The following is a 20,819-nucleotide window of genomic DNA, read 5'->3' as shown; positions in this document are numbered from 1 at the left end:
GGGTGTTAACAATTTAACCATATGGCATTGTGTTATTTGAGGCTGAGTAAGCATCTCTTCGTGGTTCTGATACCAGTTTATTTTCACACATCCTCAATCAAAACAATTTAAGCTTGCTCACAGAAAACACAAACACTTTCTTTCTGAAATTCTCTTCTTCATTCTGTGACTTTCCAAAACACAAACCCAGAAAACACACCAGTCACTTACCCACCACACTTCTGCTACAACATATTGTCGTACAGTCTATGAGCTATGAATGATACAACTATGCTGAGAATGCTAGCCATGCTAAGGAGCTGCTAGAAGCCATACAGGCCTGCTGATGCAATGCTGCACTCAGAGTTGTGTGAGCGAAAACAACAACCTGCTAATTAGATCAGTCTGCCCAGCAGCTACCTGGATGGTTGTTTGGTAGACTCTATTGTACACATAGTAACATTATTCAGCAGTGATTGTGTACTTTAGCCGCAACTTTCACTGGGCTTCGTAACTGCACTAGACTGCAGGCAACACTTTGCTAAGAACACAAAGTGAGAAGGAAGTGTGGCAAAGCAGTAATTTTGGTCTGAGATGCTGATTGTTTGACTATTAATGGTAGTGGATATCGTATTTATATAAGTTTACCAAGTGCACTGTGTTACGGTGGCTGAGAGCTCAACACATTGCAAATTAAGAAACACTGTCCAAAAACTAACAGCAGAAACAAACTCAGAAAACATCTAGGTCAATTTGCAGACATATGTCCTGCAAGAAGTCACAACTAGGGGTGCAACGAAAGTTGCGCATGTGCAATGGGTACAAAACATAGACCAATGGCGGCTTCTGTTGCAACACCATCGCTAACCAGAAAGTCAAAAGTATGGGAGAACTTCATCCTCAACATAGCCCGAAATTAAAAAGACCTGCAATATGTGTAAGGCGGACCTTGCTTTCCATGGCAGCACGTCCGTTATGCACGAGCATTTGAAGAAGAGGCACGTTTGACATCATTAGGTAGACGATGCAAACTCGCCTCTGTAAGAACTTTTTTCTTACGAGATTAAAAGCGTAATGTTATCCTATTATTATGCAGTCCAAAGAAGACTGTAGTTTTGTTTGTTGATGTTTTTATAAATGCTATTTTACCTGTCCTTTTGTTTACAAAAGGACAGGTAAAATACAATATTAATGTATAATAAATATATTAATAAAAATATTAATATTAATACACATACTAATGTATACTTGATTTTAATTTTTAGTATCTTGGTTCACAGGAAAAAGGAAACTTGAATTTAAATATTTTTTTTATATTAGCACTTGCCTGTCCTTGGTTTTAAATAGACAAAGACTTCTTCTTTGTTTTTGTATCAATATTTGCCTAATATGCGGCAAAGTTTATTAAACGACATTTTTGAACGAAGTATCGATCTTTATTTTCTTTATTATCAGTCATCACATGCTGCGAACAACCTCAAGCTAAATTTAAGAGCTGATGGCTAAATAAGAGCAATTGAGAATTTGTGTGATTCATAATCCGACTAGTCGATTAATCGTTTCAATAATCTATAGATTAATCGACTATCAGAACAGTTGTTAGTTGCAGCCCTAGTCACAACACATGCAAATGATTAGTGCACTGCAAATTGTGTAAACTATGATATAATTCTTTCCAGGGGACCCAAAAAAGTGATTTGTTTTGACGTTTTCACTACAGGCTGCATGTTTTTTTATTTGTTGTGACTATTTGCAGTGCATTTGTCATCAAGTTGTTTTCTTAATTTCAACGTTTTTGTTTCTATTCACATGTGTTTGATTAATTTGCACTATATGCACTTACTACAGTATACAGTTTGCACTTTCTACCTCAAGTCAGCATCATTGCAAGTTCACAGTATACCTGAGCAGCAGCCCAAATTGTTTCATTCATTCTTTTGTTCTGATTATATCAGAAATCTTCTTTAAGTAGGCAAATAGATGCATTCCATTGGTAGCTCTAGTCAAACAGTGCTGCTACTCATAAGCATTTAACGCACCTGAACTGCTCAGTTACCAACCAGTCATAAGAAACAGCAAAGTGAAATGAAGATAAAATGAGTCAAGTTCCACACCCTAATTAAGAATCAGAAATAAGCGTATCTTTATTTGGACTTTAAGGGCTTCCTCATTGTCCTACACAAAGTAGGACTTGGTGTTTTTTCTGCATGCACCTGACAACACTTACTGGTTAACCTGGAGCGGCAAGCACAAACCTTTCCACACTGTAGACTAAAGCTGCTGTGTAAACACATTGTTAGGTGCAGTAAATCTGGGACTATGGCTTCAGAGAAGTGCTGCATGTCAGCTCATGAGAAAAAGTGATACATAGTACTTATATTTTAACATTCCCACATATACAGTTCCTTAAAAACACCAGGAGTGAAAGGAAAGTATCGATATACTATAGTGAGGACACTGTTTTCAATGGAATGATTTCAGAACGACTTAAATTTAGACACATGGACTTAGAGGGATGGTCTGTGCCAGTTGAGCAGTTCTTATGAGCCACTAACATTTAACAGCACAGTCTTTTTTTGTGTTTGGTAGTAAAATGAATGCATTGACTTTTCCCCCACGGACACAACACAAACTCTTGTTTGATTAAACGCCATCAAAACACAAGGTTCTGTGTCTCGGACATACATTGTTTAATCGAGTCCAAACTAGACATATAAGACAAGAATTCTGGCCTGATGACATCTACAAAGAAATGATGACTTGAAATCACAGCGAAATACAGCTCAAATGAGCTCAGTCAAGTCATTGGATCAAGTTCAGAATTGTGACATTTCCTCAAACCTTATAAACATTGATGTGCGGCGAAGGATAGTCCTTCGTCAAAGGACACGATGTTGTCATAACTCAACTGTGCATTGTCCTATCACTTCCAAACTTCTGTCCCATGATCAGAGTCCAAGCCTGAACAGCTCTATGTGTCAATATTTCCTCAGTGTCATAGCGCCACCTACTGATTCGCCATGAAACAGGAAGTACTTTGTTAATCCCCTCTGCATTACCCAACCGGCTCCAAACTACTCACCTATGATCACAATCGTGATCTTAACAACTTCATATATAAATATTAGGTCAGGGACATAGCGCCACCTACTGATCAGTGTGAAAATTAAGTTGTGGTTACATTGTCCAATTGAAACAAAATTTGTCACGCTACATCAGAGTGCCTACTTGAACAGATCTATATGTCTTTGTGTAATAATAGTGATGGCGCCACCTATTGGCAACAGGAAGTAAGCTTTGTTTTACAACTATCATTCGATTTAAATAAAATTTTCACAGTATTATATGCTTTTGATAGCATGGACCGCAATGAGCAATAAGCAGGCAAGGATCAACATCACGTAATGGACACGAAGCGTTCATCCTTGCCCCAGAGCACAAAGCTTATGTAACGCGGACACATGCCCTTGGTCATCAATCGCTCTCTCCACCGACCGCAACGGGCTTCAACGTGCGGGTGCTCGGGCCCGCCAGTGCTACAATGTAGCCCTAGTTTTTAAATAAAATTGTCTGACAACAAGTAATGGTGTCAAGCTCTGTATATTCATCTGCACCAAACTGCAAACACATGTTGCATTTCATGTGGCTGTTCCACAATACAATCCACCTTGTGGTGCAACAGCAATTTCAGTTAGCGGTATATGTGTAATACAAACCACAACTTATCTCTCTATTTCACAAAAATATAAGTTTTCTAGGATATGTAAACAGATTGATATTAATCCTTGACTTCCAAAATATTGCCAACTGGAACTCAGTTAATTGTAGCAATGAGTGTTAAAAAGCCAAAAATGCAAACACTACTTTGCACGTGAATTCATGCTGCACAGACCCCTCATGCTTGAAGGCCACTTTGTACTCTGCACAGTTACAGAGTCAAAACAACTGTAGCCATTCAGCAGCAGGCTTAGAACACATGTTGCAGCAACCCAATTTCATTTTGGATATTTGTACTATTTACAGATGAATCAGCTACACAGTATGTATGTTACCCTCATAATGTTGCAAAGTATAGTGACTAAAGGTTTGATTCCTTGTTGATTTCTTTTTTTAGGGGTTATCTAAACAAAATTTCACCCAAACCTATGCTTCCGCATTCATGTATCAGCCACAAAGCACCGATACATTGTGACCTAGTTTACCTTTAATTGTTAAATAGTTTGTATTGATAAAGCGTTTTTCTTGATGACCACTCAAAGTACTTTACAGTACAGTACTTTACAGATTTGCCATTCACACACACATATTCATACAGTGCATCTATTGGCAGCACTATTTATTTTGTTCTATGAGTGGCAATTCGGGGTTCAGCTTCTTGGTGGCCAACCAGCCAAATACATGGCCAACCACAGTGTTCTTAGGCTTAGGGCTGCCCGATTATGGAAAAAATCAATATCAATCATGATTATTTAAACATTTATTAATGTGTGCCCTTATTCGGAAGTCATGCTTTATTTTTTTTAATCACTTCCGGTTCCGGTAAACACAGATGACGGTTGTCTGTCTTATTCCTCGGTGAAACCAGGATATCGGTTTGGTTTGCTGCTGCCCTCCCTGCTTTTCTACTCGCGCTGATGTTTTCCCCGCCGATCACCACACAGAACTCGCCTCCTTCACTTTACTGCTGCTTGAGAGTGAGAGCCAGTCAGCAGGGCCGCTGAAAGCTCTGGGGGAAGGACTGAATTGCGCATTTCAAAAAAAAAGGCAAATAATCGCTTCAACTCGATTATAGTAGTTTGGAGATCGTTTGACCCCATAATCGTAATCACGATTAATTTTTGATTAATCGAGCAGCCCTACTTAGGCTTATTATACATATTATTATGCTGTTGGTTTGTTTACCTTTTTCAAATGAGCATGTTTTGATGTTTAGATACGAAATAAAGTGTCATTCACAAAACATCTTCATTATTATTTACAACAATAATTTGTGTGGTAATAATACAGCACAGTGAATACGTAGAGACTAACACTGGGCTTTGTGTGTTGGTGTGTGGAATAATTTCCTGTCTCTCTCTCCTTCCTGCTCTTTTTCCTACAACAGTGTTTTTAAGACCTCACCATATGTCACTTTCGGTCGTATTACATTGAACTAATTAAAGCTGTGTGATTAAAGTTATCATGCCGGTGTTAAGGAATCCCAAGCATGACATGTACACAACAGAATTGGCATCCTGTCCTCTCTCTTCTCAATAGATTTTGGCTCTGTAAAAGCTTTTTGTCTCAAAAACACGTTCTGTGTTTCTACTTTTTTTTTATACAAAGGCAAGGCATAATCAAGGCACAACATCCCTGCCTTGAATAGCCTTTGTGAAAAGGGTCTCTGCCCCTTACTCATACAAACATATATACACACGCAAACACCCAATCACAAGTACATATACTGATACATAATGATTGCATCCAGAGTCCTACAGATGAGATAGAGAAGACAAATGAATAGAAGATAAAAAGATTTACAGATCCAAAGCAAGGTCAGTGAGAGGAATAGAAAAAGTATTAGTGTAAGACAAACAGGCAGAAGGTCAATACTACTCACACACACTCACACACAAACACACCTGGGTAAAGGAGAGTGTAGACTTAGAAGTGGCATCTCTACATCCTCTGCATTGATTTTCAAGTCAGCCAGTTAAATATGCTGCAGCTGTACGCTCATTCAACCTGTCCTATTTGAGAAATACAATGCTCTGTTACAGAGTCTGGAGCCATGCCCAGTTTACACATGTGATATTTAACACCTTCCAGCTGGCGAATGAAAATTAACGTTTTGATTCTGAGACATTTTTTAAGATGTCGAAGACTGATACTCTGCTTTCCTCCGCAGAGTTGTTTTCCTATTTCTGAGGCCCTGAAAGGCAATCTGAGCTATAAACTAGGCAAAAGCTTCCGCTGCGGGAGAGACAAATATTTACATTAATATTTCTCACTAACCTGCTGAGGGGCTTAAACACATGTTGAAGGCATTAGTAGCCTGCCTAAAAGTGTTAGTAGGATGAAATGCAGGATTGACTCAATGGGGCATCAAAAGTAGTTGTGATCAAACTTTATGGCTGATGGTTGATAATTTAAGAGCAGGTTAGATAGTGTTTGATATATAATGCAGATATATTGTTGTTTGTAACATATGAATTTTCAACGTAACATAAGATATGATATTATTATTGGTAGCCAGTAACAGGTCAGTAACAGGTCAGTAGAACCTTCAGAAAATTGTCCTGAATACATTTTGTTTGTGTATGTGTGTAGATAAATGCAGTTATAAGTAAAAGAGACTCCAGGTTCTTACTCCTCCACCGGGACTAATGGAACAACTGGAGAGGCTGCTGGTGGACTTCTTTTGGTCGGGTCATCACTGGGTGCGGGCGTCCGTTCTGTACCTCCCTGTGGCAGAGGGGCGCCATGGACTAACGGACATCATCTACAGGACTGCTGCTTTTAGGCTGCAGTCAGCACAGAGGCTGATGTACGGCTCCCCACTGTGCTGGTCTGCTGTGGCACGCCTGCTGCTCTGGAGAGCCGGAGGCCTTGGTATGACACGCAGCTGTTCCAGTTGAAATCTCCTCAGCACAAACTGACTGGACTCACTCATTATTATACCTCCTCGATAGATGCCTTGAGGACTCTAAACTTCACTAGGCCTCCTGACCCCACGCCTGGGATGTGGCTCTATGAGGAGCCACTGTTCGAAAATGTGCTCCTGGCCGACTCAGTCCTAACATCAACATCAACTACGGTAAAGAGCAAGTTCAGGGAGGAACGTATAGTGAAGCTGGGCCACCTGACACGGACGTCACTTGAGAGGCTGGCGGAGGTGACGGGGATAAGATCCACTAGAGTGTTGCAGAGCCTTGTGGACGAGGTGTGGCCGTCACTGCCCCAGCCTCTTTGGACCTTCGACCAGAGCCAAAGTCTGGCTGACCAGTGGACAAAAATACAAGGGTAAAGGTTTCCTATCCTGAATGCGAGTCCTGTGGTGGGGGAGTGGAGAGAAGAGAGCGGCCGGCTGCTAACCTTCAGGACTCCAGCACTGGGCACCTTAACACCTCTGGAGGGAAACAGCTGTACTATAGCTGTGTGAAGGTCCTGAACTGTCTCTCTTGCAGGAGTCAGGGAGTCGAGACGGACTGAGTTCTTTGGTTCAGACTCTTTGGTTCAGCACCCACGCTGGGTCGTTTCTGCTCACTGCCAGAGACCCTAGAACACCTAGTATTGTCCTGTCCCCGATTAGCTAACACTTTCAAACAACTGCAAGAGTGGGTGGGGGGTTTAGCGGAGGTCTTCTCTATGCCACTATGGTTATAATTAATTTTATTTTTTCAAATGCAAAGATAGCGACTTGGATAGGTTGGAAGAACAAAATGGCTGGGGGAAGCTAGACTGATCCACTGCGCTGTCTGAGGGGTTTGGTGGCAGCTCAGCTGAAGATTGAACATGCATATTTCAAACTGCCGGACAATTTGGAGGGTTTCAGGGCTTTGTGGGGTGTTGGGACAGGTCCTGTGCTCATTGGGGGACAAGCAGTCTCTGGTTTTAAATTTTTAGCAGAACATCTTTGTAACTCTAGGGTTGGTGTATGATGTGTGTTTGTGCATGGAATGATTTAGCCTTTTTTCACATAGTTGAATAATTAAGTCTTACTTTGACAATGTGTCATAATTAAAGTTATTCAAAAGTCAAAGTATTCTTCTTCTTCTTTTTCTACTACTTTTTGTTCTTCTTCTCTGCCTAATTCCAGTGCAACACCTTTCATTTAAGAGAAGAAACCATCGTGCCACAAGTTTAAAGGGGAAAGGAGTCGTTTTATCGATTAATCCGTCAAGCAGAAATTCAACTTAATACCTGCAGATTACATATTCTGAGTCAGACTAGCTGACAGTTAACTGTAAAACAGTTAAGGGCTATCAAGCTAAAGAAAACATGAATAACTCGTGGATGAATTACTGACTGAATCAAACCCTGTATTTACCTGATATACAGATGTATGGCAATACACTGTCGAGTAACCCTGCTAACTAATAAACACATAACCTCCTTGGTGGAGGTAATAATGGCAGATGCAATATTAGCTGTTCTTGTATTAATGATAGCACAGTATGTCTACAGCCCTGATAAAAGAGTTGAGCTGTTTCCACCACGCAATGCAACATCATCTGACAGCACATTTCATTGTCAAGTTAAATACATACAAATTCACATTCCTCTGCTTTGCGACGTTCGTTATAGAGCGTAGCAGTGAATACGAATTATTTTGAGTAATAACTTTTTACTATTATAAACTGGTCCTTTTTTAAACACCCTTTAAACTCAGATCTACAAATGATTTCATTTTTTTTCTCTTGACCAGAAAGAGTAATAACACAGTATTAACTGTTGTTATAAGTCTGAGCATCTGCTAAAACAGTGTTAGTTCATCACATAAAACCAATCAAACAGTCCTTTTCTAGGATACTAGGATAAAACTCAGAATATGGGGAAGAGGAGGCACAACTGCTGAACCTGTAATGGTTATCAGAGGTAATTTTGATTTGTGATTTTATTGCACTGACAACATGTTAGAACAGAAGAGAGGCAGATAACTGTAGAGATTACCATGGTTTTGCAACCTTACTTTGGAGAACTAAAGGAGTTAAAAAAATGTGTGTCCATGGTCAAGAATTAGACACATCAGTCAATACTAGATCAAATGAAGATGTTTTTGATTCAAGCTTCTGAAGGGGATCTCTGCATAACACTGGGAACACCTGTGCTTGAGATGTGACGTGTGATGTATTCTTGCCAGTAGGAAACACATGGCTTCAGAGAAGGTCAACATATGAACTTTTTCCTAACCCTAACCCTAACCCATTTTATTCACTATTCTCCTCTAATTCTAATGTAACCTTCATTTCAATCAAATGAAATAAAACAATATAGAGTTGTATTATCATATGAACTCAGTGTCAGACTCACAAGCACCCACGCTGACATAGCACTACTAGAACGAGCAGAGGCTATCAGAAGAACAGGGGACGACTGCTGAGACTGTATAGGAATTATATAACATCAATGAAAATAGATTGCAAAGCTTTTACATATTTATGGGTTCTCTAACAGGTGAGTGGGGTTAAGCTACGGCAATGGTTCTATATAGACAGGTACACAGTGAGCCAGGAGTGACACACTGTATACACACACACAAATCACACACACAGACACAGTTACTGCAGTTATAGTGTCAGGTGTTATAGTGTGCAATCACCCAACCACATTCACTCTGATGCAGACAAACACAACTGGCTGCTATGCACAAAGTGAAGTCAACACCACAGACAGGGGCCAATGTGTGTGAGTGTGCGTGTGCTGGGGGGAGATAATAAATAATAATAAATAACACTGGAGGTAATTACTCTGTCACAGGCTCTTCTCCAGGGCCGGTCTTTCCTACAGGCGACACAGGCGGTTGCCTAGGGCGCCACTCAGAGGGGGGCGCCAAAAATTGCGCCGAGCAAAAAAAATTTAAAAAGTTTTTTATTTACTTTTTGCTAGGCAGAGTTTTTTGCGCCCCCTTCTATATGTGGTATGGCCAAAAATATTGTATTTAATTACTTTAACAGTAATTTAAGTAGTTTCATTAGAGAAATCAGTGAATGACAGCAGCACTCAGGTGGAACGTTTGGCACCGGAGCAGTTGCACCCCGTCCTGTCTCTTTGGCCAGGTGCAGTCTGGATGAGGAAGTGAATGCTCCGTGTCTTTACTGCTGCTGCATTCATCCTGTATTCTACGGGTTAGTAGTGGGTGAGAGTCACCTACGTTAGCTCCTAAAGCTTCGCTTGATCACCACGAGTGTCATTGAGACGTGTTGATGTTGTTTTGATTATCTACTTAGACTGGTAACAACTGAGAAACTCCGCTGGGCAGTGAGGGGAGATGCTCGCGCACTAGGTGGGCGGGGCTAGATTCGCCTGTATAGGTGTTTATTTTACCCGCACGTCGTCTTGCAGGTGGGTCGCGATAGTATAAAGTTTACTTTACAGTGTGTAGTTCAGCTCCGACACACACAGTATCTGTAATTCATGTATTGTTATTGTCCCTTATAAAGACCAGTTATAAGCTAAACTTCAAAAGGTCTATATTGTAAATGTTTATATTTCTTTATGAGTGATAATGTATATTAAGATGTTTGGAGGAAAGAGACACCATCATAATTGAATGTTTTATGCAATTTAAAATGCAGTTACACTCAAAGAAATGCTTGTACTTGAAATTTAATTTAATTTGAATCTCTCTCTGCTGCATTCGACACAGTGAACCACCAGACCCTTATTTCCTCCCTTCAGGACCTCGGTGTCTCAGGCTCTGCTCTCTCCCTGCTCTCTTCCTACCTCAATGAACGCACTTATAGGGTAACTTGGAGAGGGTCTGTGTCTGAACCTTGTTCCCTCACTACTGGGGTCCCTCAAGGTTCTGTCCTAGGTCCTCTCCTCTTCTCTTTGTACACCAACTCCCTCGGCTCTGTCATTCACTCACATGGCTTTTCCTACCATAGCTATGCTGATGACACCCAACTAATCCTGTCTTTTCCCCGATCAGAAACACAGGTAGCAGCACGAATCACTGCCTGTCTGACCGACATCTCTCAGTGGATGTCTCAACACCACCTGAAGATTAACCTTGACAAAACTGAACTTCTTTTCCTTCCAGGGAAAGACTCTCCCATCCACGACCTGACTATTAACTTTGACAACTCTGTGTTAACCCCCACTCCGACGGCTAGGAACCTGGGCGTAACACTCGACAGCCAACTCTCCCTTACTGCCAACATTTCTGCAACAACACGGTCCTGTAGATTCATGCTGTACAACATCAGGAGAATACGCCCCCTTCTCACTCAGAAGGCGGTGCAGGTTCTGGTCCAGGCTTTGATCATCTCACGTCTAGATTACTGTAACTCGCTCCTGGCAGGTCTACCTGCTACTGCCATCCGACCTTTGCAGCTCATCCAGAATGCAGCAGCTCGACTGGTTTTTAACCAACCTAAATTCACTCACACTACTCCTCTCCTCCGCTCCCTTCACTGGTTACCAGTGGCTGCTCGCATCCGGTTCAAAACACTAGTACTTGCGTACCATGCTGTGAACGGATCCGGTCCAGTCTACATCCAGGACATGGTCAAACGTTACACCCCACCCCGTTCACTCCGCTCTGCTTCGGCCAATCAGCTCGTTGCTCCCTCACTGCGAGCTAAACAATCATCAAAAACACGACTGTTTTCCGTCCTGGCTCCTAAATGGTGGAATGAGCTCCCCATTGACATCCGGACATCAGAAAGTCTACACATCTTCCGCCGAAAACTAAAAACATACCTCTTCCGACTTTACCTTGAATGAAAAAAAAAAAAAAAAAAAAAACACTAACAACTTTTTGAAACTAACACTTTACTAGCACTTAAATGGCACTTACTTATAGCACTTTGTAGTTTTGCTTTATTTGAAGAAATTGTATTTTCTTGATTCTTGTCGTCTTTGGTATGTACCCTCGGGTTTGAATGCACTTATTGTAAGTCGCTTTGGATAAAAGCGTCAGCTAAATGAAATGTAATGTAATGTAAAAGATGCAGTCTGGATGTGGAACTGAAGCTCCGTGTCATTACTGCTGCTGCATTCATGTTGTATTCTACAGATATACTTTGTTGCTGTGGTATCAGTTTTGGGACCCATAACATATATCTCAAACCAATACTTTGACATAAAAAAAATTAATCTAACATTAGGGTAAAATGAGGCAAAAATCGAGGTACAAATCTCCCTGGTGTTGTCAGAACATGCTAGCACGTTGAGGCTTATGGTTAGAGTGTGCGTGTCCAAGCAATTTCGACGAAGAAATAAATCATTTTATAATACGTTTTTGTGGGGGGGGGGGGGGGGGGGGGCGCCAGGAGTGAAGCTTGCCTAGAGCGCCAAATATGCTAGGGCCGGCCCTGCTCTTCTCCCTCAACAGACAGATGCATTTCAATGTAAACTGCTGGGAATGAGACACATCCTCCTGCTGCTAGTCACGGAAACAACACACAAGTGCACGGGGGTGATAGCAGGTAGAGCTGAGAGAGCGACAGAGCGAGAGAGAGCGAGAGAGAGGAATGTCATGCAGTGAAGGAGAGAGCAGCAAAGGCTGAGATGGAACGACTCACTGGAGGGAGTTGAACCCTTAAATCTCTGTCTCACACCCTGTACACACAGTACACACAGTACACACAGTACATGTAGCCGCGCCAAAGCCCTGTTGTGATCGACGCAGACATCATGCTTCACATCAGCAGCATCCTATAAAAACACCCTTGGAGGATCCAAATCACGGTGACACCGACATAATGGAGCTCAGTGTGAACAGAAGTCAGAGTTCATGCGGGATTTGATGGTGAAATGAAATGCTGGAACCTAACAGCGGAGATGACGGCCACACTGAAGTTTAACGGAGGGGCAGCAGCTGACACACAAGAAGCTCGTTTGTGACAGTGATGATACTGCAGGATGACTACCGACTGGAGGTCACTCTTCCAACTCATTCATTACATCTCCGGTGGCCGTGCGTAAAAATGGGAGCTCGTGATGTGGTCACCGTGCTCAGCAGGTATGGTTACCTTGCGAACTGGACAGCAGTCTGGAGCGGCTCCCTGTCGCGGCAGTGACGGCTTCAACTTCCCCTTCTTCCCTTCCCTTAAATCCACGGTATGCGCGGTCCAGGTGCACACCCGCCCTCCGCTCGCCTTCTCTATTCCCTCCGTGTCGCTGTGTCTGCCGCTACAGACGGTGTGCAGGACGCAGCCGAGCGGAGTGAGCGAGCAAACCGGCGGCGGCTTGTCTCGGCTGCTATAGCGTCACAGAAGAGGAGGGGAGAGAGGAGAGGTCTCACTCTGATGGCAAGGGGCTTCGCTGTCATGCTCCCGGTCTTACACAGGTAGTGCTGCGGAGCAGCGCAGTGTGGCACAAGTGGTGTAGTGCAGCACCTCTCAGCTCCATCCATTCACACTAGTACCACTGCACTGCCTTCCACAGCCCTGGAAGCTAAATAATGGAATAGAACAACTGATTGACTCTCCAATACAGTAGAAGAGAAATAGCCCGTCCAATAGTCTCACACTGACTTCCTCACCCTCAACTCCTCACCTCCACACCTTCTACTCCTCACCCTCACCCTCAACTCCTCACCTCCAAACCTTCTACTCCTCACCCTCACCCTCACCCTCAACTCCTCACCTCCTCACCCTCAACTCCTCACCTCCAAACCTTCTACTCCTCACCTTCTTACCCTCGCCTCAACACCTTCACCTCCTCACCCTGACCTCCTCACCGTCAACTCCTCACCTCCACACTTTTACCTCCTCACCTTCACCTCCTCACCCTCACCTCCACAGCTTCACCTCAACCCTGACCTCCAAACCCTCAACATCAACACCCTGACCTCCAAACCATCACCTACACCATCCACGTTACTCTATGAAGAAACACAATGTCCTGTACACTAAATCATTGGATGTGAACTACGATGTGCATTCTCATTCAGTATTGACGCACAAAGTTTTATTTTACTATTTTTCTTACATTTTCTAACAACAGGAAGAGACTGAGCCTCATCAATGGTAGAGGAAAGAAGCTACTGTTGCAGCCCCAGAGATGGTTAACAGAATTTAAAGTCCCATTAATTCTATCCAGAGAAAATGTTATAACATTACGTATATGTGACTCACACTGTAAAATCACGACCCAACCAAATTCGTCAGATTATTTTTGGTTCTCTGATTAGATAAATAGATTCACCCAAATTAAAAGCTGAATGTTAAATGTTAAACAACTTGTTGAAGTTCTATTCTTGAAATATCAAATGATTTGTTTACCCTTAAACCGTTATTGAAATTGGCACATGTATCTCATGGACATTATCACAACATGTTCAGTTGTTATCCACAATCACAGTAGTTTTTTTTTTCTGTGGCTGATAAGAGCAAGGCTGGCCTCCCTTCTTAAAGCAGGAGCTGTGCAGCTTGCATTGCCTGCATGTCGGAGATTTTGAAGCTCACTAGTTAACTAGTGGAATTTCAGCTGTACGAGTTTGGTCGAGATGGCCACCTGTGCGCACAGAAGCTGACTAGAAGGGACTTTGGTGCTACTAGCGCTGTGCACAGTGGTACTAGAAAAGGTTTCTTTTGGAACTAGTTGGAAAAAAGTGCAACTAGTTGCTGAAAAAAAGTGACTAATTAGAGTTTTTGAACAACTAGTAGGTGTTGTGCAATAGTAGGGGTAGAATTGACGTTGGCTAATTATTAATAATCATGAAATATGATTATTAAAATAACAATTATTTATTAAAAATAATCAAAAATGATTAAGCTTTTAATTAAGAACAGTAACACATTTAATTAGAAATGATACGGTTATCCATTAATAATACTTAAAATAATTAATGAAAACAATAAAATTATCAATTAACAATAATACAAATCTGTAATCATTGCTTATTGCCGCGGGGCACCACCCTGGTTACAGGGACCAACGAGTCAATCTATAAAATATCAGTCTCATAATGATAAATGTCAAATCAATAATCTCAATATTTAATATTAATAATTATTTAATTAACAGTGAAGGCTTCTAAGTTCGAGCACAGGCAATCATAATCCAGCTGCAATCACATACATATGCACAAATAATCACAGACTAGAGGTCCTTTAATTACAAAAGCGTTTATTAAAGGGGAAATAAAGTTATAATGTTATTCAATGATTCATCATTTTAACAAACTTCGATATTTCAAAGATAAACACAGCAGCAGCACTTATCACAATTCAGAAAATACATGTAAAACCGGCGGTCTACCTATGTATGTCTGTCTCGGTGTGTGTGTGCGTCTGTGTCAAAGTGTCTCTCTGTGTGTGTGTGTCTATGTGTGTGCATGTGAAATATAGTTAGTGTTATTTAATGATTCATCATTTTAACAAACTCCCATATTTCAAAGATAACAACAGCAGCCGCTTATCACAATTTAGAAAAAACATGTATTCATCTATGTGTATCTGAGTGTGTGTATCTGTCTGTGTCTATCAATGTGTCTCTGTGTATGTGTGGGTGTGTGTGTGTGGGTGTGTGAGAGAGAGAGAGAGAGAGAGAGAAAAAGAAGGGGGCGTGGCGATGACGCAGTCACGTGGTGACGTCACATCTAAGATGGCCGAATTCAAGGTGATGTTACATTCACGTACTTTCAAGATGGAGGTTGCCTAGTGAAGCCACGTTGCGAAAAGCAAAATGGCTGCCGGTCACTGTACTTAAACAAAGGGGATCTTTAAGACAAAGGGATTTCTTATCGAGATGTATAAAGGCTCTTTAAATCTAGATTTCTCCATGTAACATGAAATGTATAAATGTAGGTCGGGACGTGTGTAAAAACAGGTTTAGGAGAAAAGAGAGAGAGAGAGAGGGAGAGAGAGAGACAGAGATCAGGAAAGCCCTCAAAACATCGTCAGAGACAAACTTCCAGCGAAGCAGACAGTCCAGTTACGTGAGATTTATCTTTTAACAGATGTAAATCTCCGCACAATATCTCTGACGGTAACACGCAAAAAGGAAGCGCCGGCTCTGTACCGCGCGCTTCTCAAAACAAAGTAGACAAAGGAACCGGATGTGACGTCTCGGCCCGCCATGTAGCACGGCTAAAAACAGATCAGCGATCTACAAACAAACACACTCAAATAAAATGACACGCTGACAAGTATTTAAACTAGTCTCTGCCCAGACAATAAAGCCTCTTACTGTGACCTCCGCGGTGTTGCTTGCGCGTGGGGCGCGGATTTCCGGGAGTCCAGGGAATGTTTCGTTAAACCTCAGAATGCGTGCGAACGGGCGGATTCCTGGAAAACAAATCAGTGTCCTGGCCTCTTAAGCGGTGCTCCGGTGGGTCTCGTGGTTGCAACGGAGATCAGCGCTAGGCCGAATCGAGCAAACTTCTCTTGCTCTTGGAACGGAATTCGGCTTCGTCTCTTCTGCAGGGATGAACAGCGGTTGACGCAGCTGTGGATTTGGAAAGAAAGTCTCTGAGCTCGGCCAGCGAGCGAGCGAGTTCCTGTGCACGTCCTTTTCAAGTTAAAAACAAAAATATCTATATAATATATAGTCTCTATCAAAGTACGATCAAACTTAAGATAAAAGACAATGAAAGAAATGAAAGAAAATAACTCTGGTTGCCCCCTTTAGCAACTAAATCATCTGGTAAGACCCGGAGGGGTCTGTTGACGTCTTCAGAGCAGGGAAAATGGCAGCGATTATTGATGTCTCAGTGGTTTTATTCTACCTGAGTGGTTCTGCCTCCTTGAGGTGCTGGTCATAGGATGATGCTGGCTTTAAGCCAATTGAGTGTCAGCGTTGGACCTCAGTGGGCGGGGCTTGGAACTCAGCGGGGGTCCTGAAGGCTCTTCATGTCCTGAAGGCTCTTCAGGACATTTTCCAACCACCAGGGGGAGATTCTCAGGCCTGCTGGAGAATGTTTTCCCTCCAAAAGTTTTACAATCCTTTGTCCTCACCGTCGGCTCCAGTGTCTGGTGCTCAGCCTCTGGACTGTGGCCCAACATACGATAAGATGGCAAACTAGTGTGACCAAATTTCCAACCAGCGCTGACAACGACTGGACAGACATGTTATATCAAGGATAAGGAAATACATGCTTTACATAACATTACATTTCTTTTAGCTGACGCTTTTATCCAAAGCGACCTACAATAAGTTAATTCAACCTTGAGGGTACAAACAACAAGTATCAAGCAAGTACAATTTTCTTCAAGAAAGCCAAACTACAAAGTGCTCTATGCAAGTACCATATAAGAGGGAGCCTTCTTCTCTGACATACAGCCTCTCTGAAGGTGGCAGCGGCAGTCTCCTCCCTGCAATCACATGGATAGAGGAGCAGAAACACCCTGAGTGATGGAGAAAGATGTGTGAAGTCTCAGTGACAGTCTTGTATTAATGGAATGTTCAGAGACGAGGAAATAATACGACATGGCACCGCGCCATGGCACAAACACAGTGTGTAAGCACGACTGTGTGGTGCCAAAGTCAAAAACAAACTAAGCTGAAAGGATATTACCTTTAGTAACTGCTCATGATTCAGATCCTTTAAATGTGATTAGGAAATTATTTTTAAAGGACCTTGATACTTGTAATAATTGATCATTAAGAAACCGAATTAGATTATTGAAACACAACATTGGACTGATTTAATTTTAAATACATCACTGAAATAACTGAAGACCATGTGCTCAACAGTTATCGTCCCTACAGCACAGCCACTATTAATCTGGCCTGGGATCAAATATAAAATGTCACATATGCATAACCAACCAATACTGTTGAAATAAAAGAAAAATTTAAATTTTGATATACTAAATAGAATTATTTTTATAATAATTTACTTATTTAGTTTTGTGAAAATTCACTCAGAAGAAGACATACTGTATACCTCGACCAAAGCCCAACATTCTGCTATCTAAATATATGCCAGATTTTTTTCAACATACTTGAATCATTTTTGGTTAGTATGTCAAAAAATATCTATCAGAAATTAAGTGAAAAACATCAGCCTTTTTGTCTGGATCTGTTTCAGATATTAGTGGGTTCTTTCTAGGTTCCCACCCCATCCGTCGATTTTTTGTAAAAATACGTAACTTCCTTGGTTGAGGCAATATCAATATTTTAAGACATGAGAAAACAGTGACATTAAGCCATGACATGTGACAAAACTGTTATCAAACAAGCAATTAAACCAACACACTCCCACACTGACGTACCACAGCTGAGGAGGTAGAACAGGCAATGCACCTGACTTCTACCACAGATTGATTTCATCCAGCACAGATCGAGCTAATGATTAATAACATGAATACAGCAAATCAGTATATAAAAAATGCAATCCAGACTAGTAATATCTACAATATTAAAAAACATGACTCTGGGAGGAGCGGGTGCTGAGAGGGCACTTCACACATCATACAAAAAAAACTCAAAAGTGGATTTGAGTAATAGTTGAAGTAATGTAAAGTTTTGAGTGAATCTCACTTAGTTTTTGGTTTTAGTGCGTGCAATCCACATCTGTGTACTTTATCAACTTAATAAAACAGCTTCTTCCTTTAATGCACATTTCTTATTGGAGTCAAAGCGCCTCATTTAAGTTAACCATACTGCGTCTGACATCAGGACGACAACTTCTGTTTTTCCGGCGGAATTTCTTCGCCCGATCTCGGCCATCTTTCTTTTCAAACAAGCAGGTAAGTCAAGTGCACGATTTTTCTCTTATCAAATGATATATAATGTAAGGTATTAAATTGTCCCCTGAATATGTTATGTTTTCATTAGAGCCAAGCTAATATATAAGTCATGCTTGTTGCGGCTGCCCTCATATTTACGTCGGGAAGTATGGAGTCGAGTCTGGCTGTGTAAAAGCACCACAGGTTACTCGTCAGCTAAGTGTTAATATGCAGTCACTTCGGTTTAGGGGTTTTACAGTTCTGATTAGTTACTCCCTACTTTGACCGGGGACAAGTCGGGCCACTGCCCAGTCACGCTCAGCTCATGCGGCGTAAAAACACCGGTACACACCCACTCAGGCTGGGGCAGACCGGGGCAGGAGACAGAGAGGACGGCGTATATTCTTCATGGAGCCTCAGCCCCTCAGTTTGACATTAAAGTGTATCTGCATCTCTGAGAATGTCGCCAGGCTCAGCCGCTTCACTCCTGCCTGAAGTTTGATGTTTGTGAACATCTGTGATGGCCCCTGGGATTCGCGCACATCTCTCCGCTGAAACGGTCGGGCAGAGAGGGGCTGCGGGTGAAGGCCTCAGTATGCTTCTCCGAGTCCGTTGCGGACTGACGGACGGACAGAGTGGACGGACCCTTTTTGATTTATAGTTCTACGAGCCTTTTTGTTGTGAAAACAATTAATCGCCAGAACAGTAAATGGCCGCAACGGAAGTCGAGCTTAGAGAAGCCTACCTCATGAGGTATATAGAAGAAGTCCACGCTGGTTTATTGACATCCCCACGGCTCCTCACACACAGTGAACGATGACAACAAACAGAAAAAGGATGTTGATGACGCGACAGTTTTTGCTGAAATAAAGTGAAACCCAGCGGGTCAAAATGCTTATGTTATCGTGTTTTAGCGCAGCGGTTCCATGGTCTTGTTTCTAAACTGCGTCGCTAATTCAACAGCTGCAACAGCTTGAAGCTACACGGAGGCAGCTAGCTTCCCCCCAGCTTCCACACACAGTCAGCAGGGACACCCGATACTAACTACTAAATCAAATCAAATCAAATTTTATTTGTATAGCCCATATTCACAAATTACAATTCATCTCATAGGGCTTTAACAGGGTGTGACATCCTCTGTCCTTAACCCTCAGCAAGAGTAAGGAAAAACTACAAAAAACCCTTTTAACAGGGTAAAAATATGTAGAAACCTCAGAGAGAGCCACATGTGAGGGATCCCTCTCCCAGGACGGACAGAAGTGCAATAGATGCCACGTGCAGGAGAACATCATCAATAATCAAAGTCTCTAGCAGCATTGATGAAGCACAGTCCATGCTCAGCAACCATCTCGACCACGATCCACCATCCAGACCAGACGCCACTTCAGACCTCAGTCACCGTCCACCGCCGCCCACCAGGAGGACCCATCACAAGCCACCACTGCGGTCCTGGTTCCCCGCCCGTGCCCAATGCCAACGCGACACAGGGTCCGCCACCAGCACCACGATCAGCCCACATGACTCAGAATCCGCCACACTGGATCCAACACCGCGACCCCCGTTGCGCGATCCACAAACCGTAATCCATGGTGCGGCCACAGAGGCCCTGGATCTACCAAGTGTTTGCTTCTAACCTGACGGTGTTTGAGAAACAGTGTCATGAGAGCCGTGGGATTAAAGTCAGCGGGTTTTTGCGCTGTTCCCACCGCAGTTAGCATGGTGGCTAAACCCGTTATGAAAGTTCGTTATAACCGTATGTGACCGTACACACCGTCTCTAACCAGCCACCGTCAGCCGGACAACACCGCTGGATTAACACACTTGTCACATTAATCATAAAGTCGTAGTTGTGATTTTGGTTTATTGTGATGTAGGGAATGGAACAGGAAGTTTGAGGTCCCGAAATGCTGGAGTTAGCGGACCAATCACAGCCAAGGGCTATCCGTTGGCTCTCCGCCATTTCGACGTGTAGTTAGAAAAATGAGAGCTGCACGAAAAGCTCTCCGAGGAGCCGCGGAGAGGCCCGGAGAGGGCGTTCCACGTTGGAGAAGGCGGTCCTATCTGTCCGTGTCCGTCAAAACGGAGAAGCATACATTGGCCTTGAGAGGGGCTCGGGCGGAGAGGGGCTGGGTGCTTCGGCTAGTCACTGCTGTGCCCATTGAGTCCATAAACAGGGCCATTTCTGGTGTAAAGAGTCTACAATGAACCTACATGTAACGTTTTGTAACTATACCAGAGCTGCCAACTCTCACGCTTTCGCTGTGTGACACACACTTTTGCGTGATTTCACGCGCACTCACGCCACACATCCAATTTCTCACGCCAAAAAAAAAATAATATGGGGAGGATTCAAATAGCCCTACATAGTTCTGAGTTTATTTTATTTTAAAGTAGTCTGACACTTGCCTGTGTATTGTCTCCTGCTCTTCAGAAGCGTTTGGTGATTTCCTTTGTTGTAACAGGTTAACATGTCAATAAAATGTCAACAGTTTTCTTTATTGTTGTTCTATAATT

General features: G+C 42.5%; 1 protein-coding gene across 1 annotated transcript in view; it reads right to left on the bottom strand.

Moving 5' to 3' along the window:
- LOC133970350 (junction plakoglobin-like) overlaps positions 1–12,931 on the bottom strand; it is a 115,414-nt gene extending 102,483 nt beyond the window's left edge. Inside the window, exon 1 of the mRNA XM_062407133.1 lies at positions 12,660–12,931. The gene's annotated coding sequence lies outside the window, so the exon portion shown is untranslated. The remainder of the gene's footprint in view (positions 1–12,659) is intronic.
- Positions 12,932–20,819: the final 7,888 nt, after the last annotated feature.

Source organism: Platichthys flesus, chromosome 16, assembly GCF_949316205.1.
Source record: "Platichthys flesus chromosome 16, fPlaFle2.1, whole genome shotgun sequence".
Classification (NCBI taxonomy): Eukaryota; Metazoa; Chordata; class Actinopteri; order Pleuronectiformes; family Pleuronectidae; genus Platichthys; species Platichthys flesus.
Note: the sequence above shows the minus strand (reverse complement) of the source record. Positions and strands in the feature narration are given on the sequence as shown.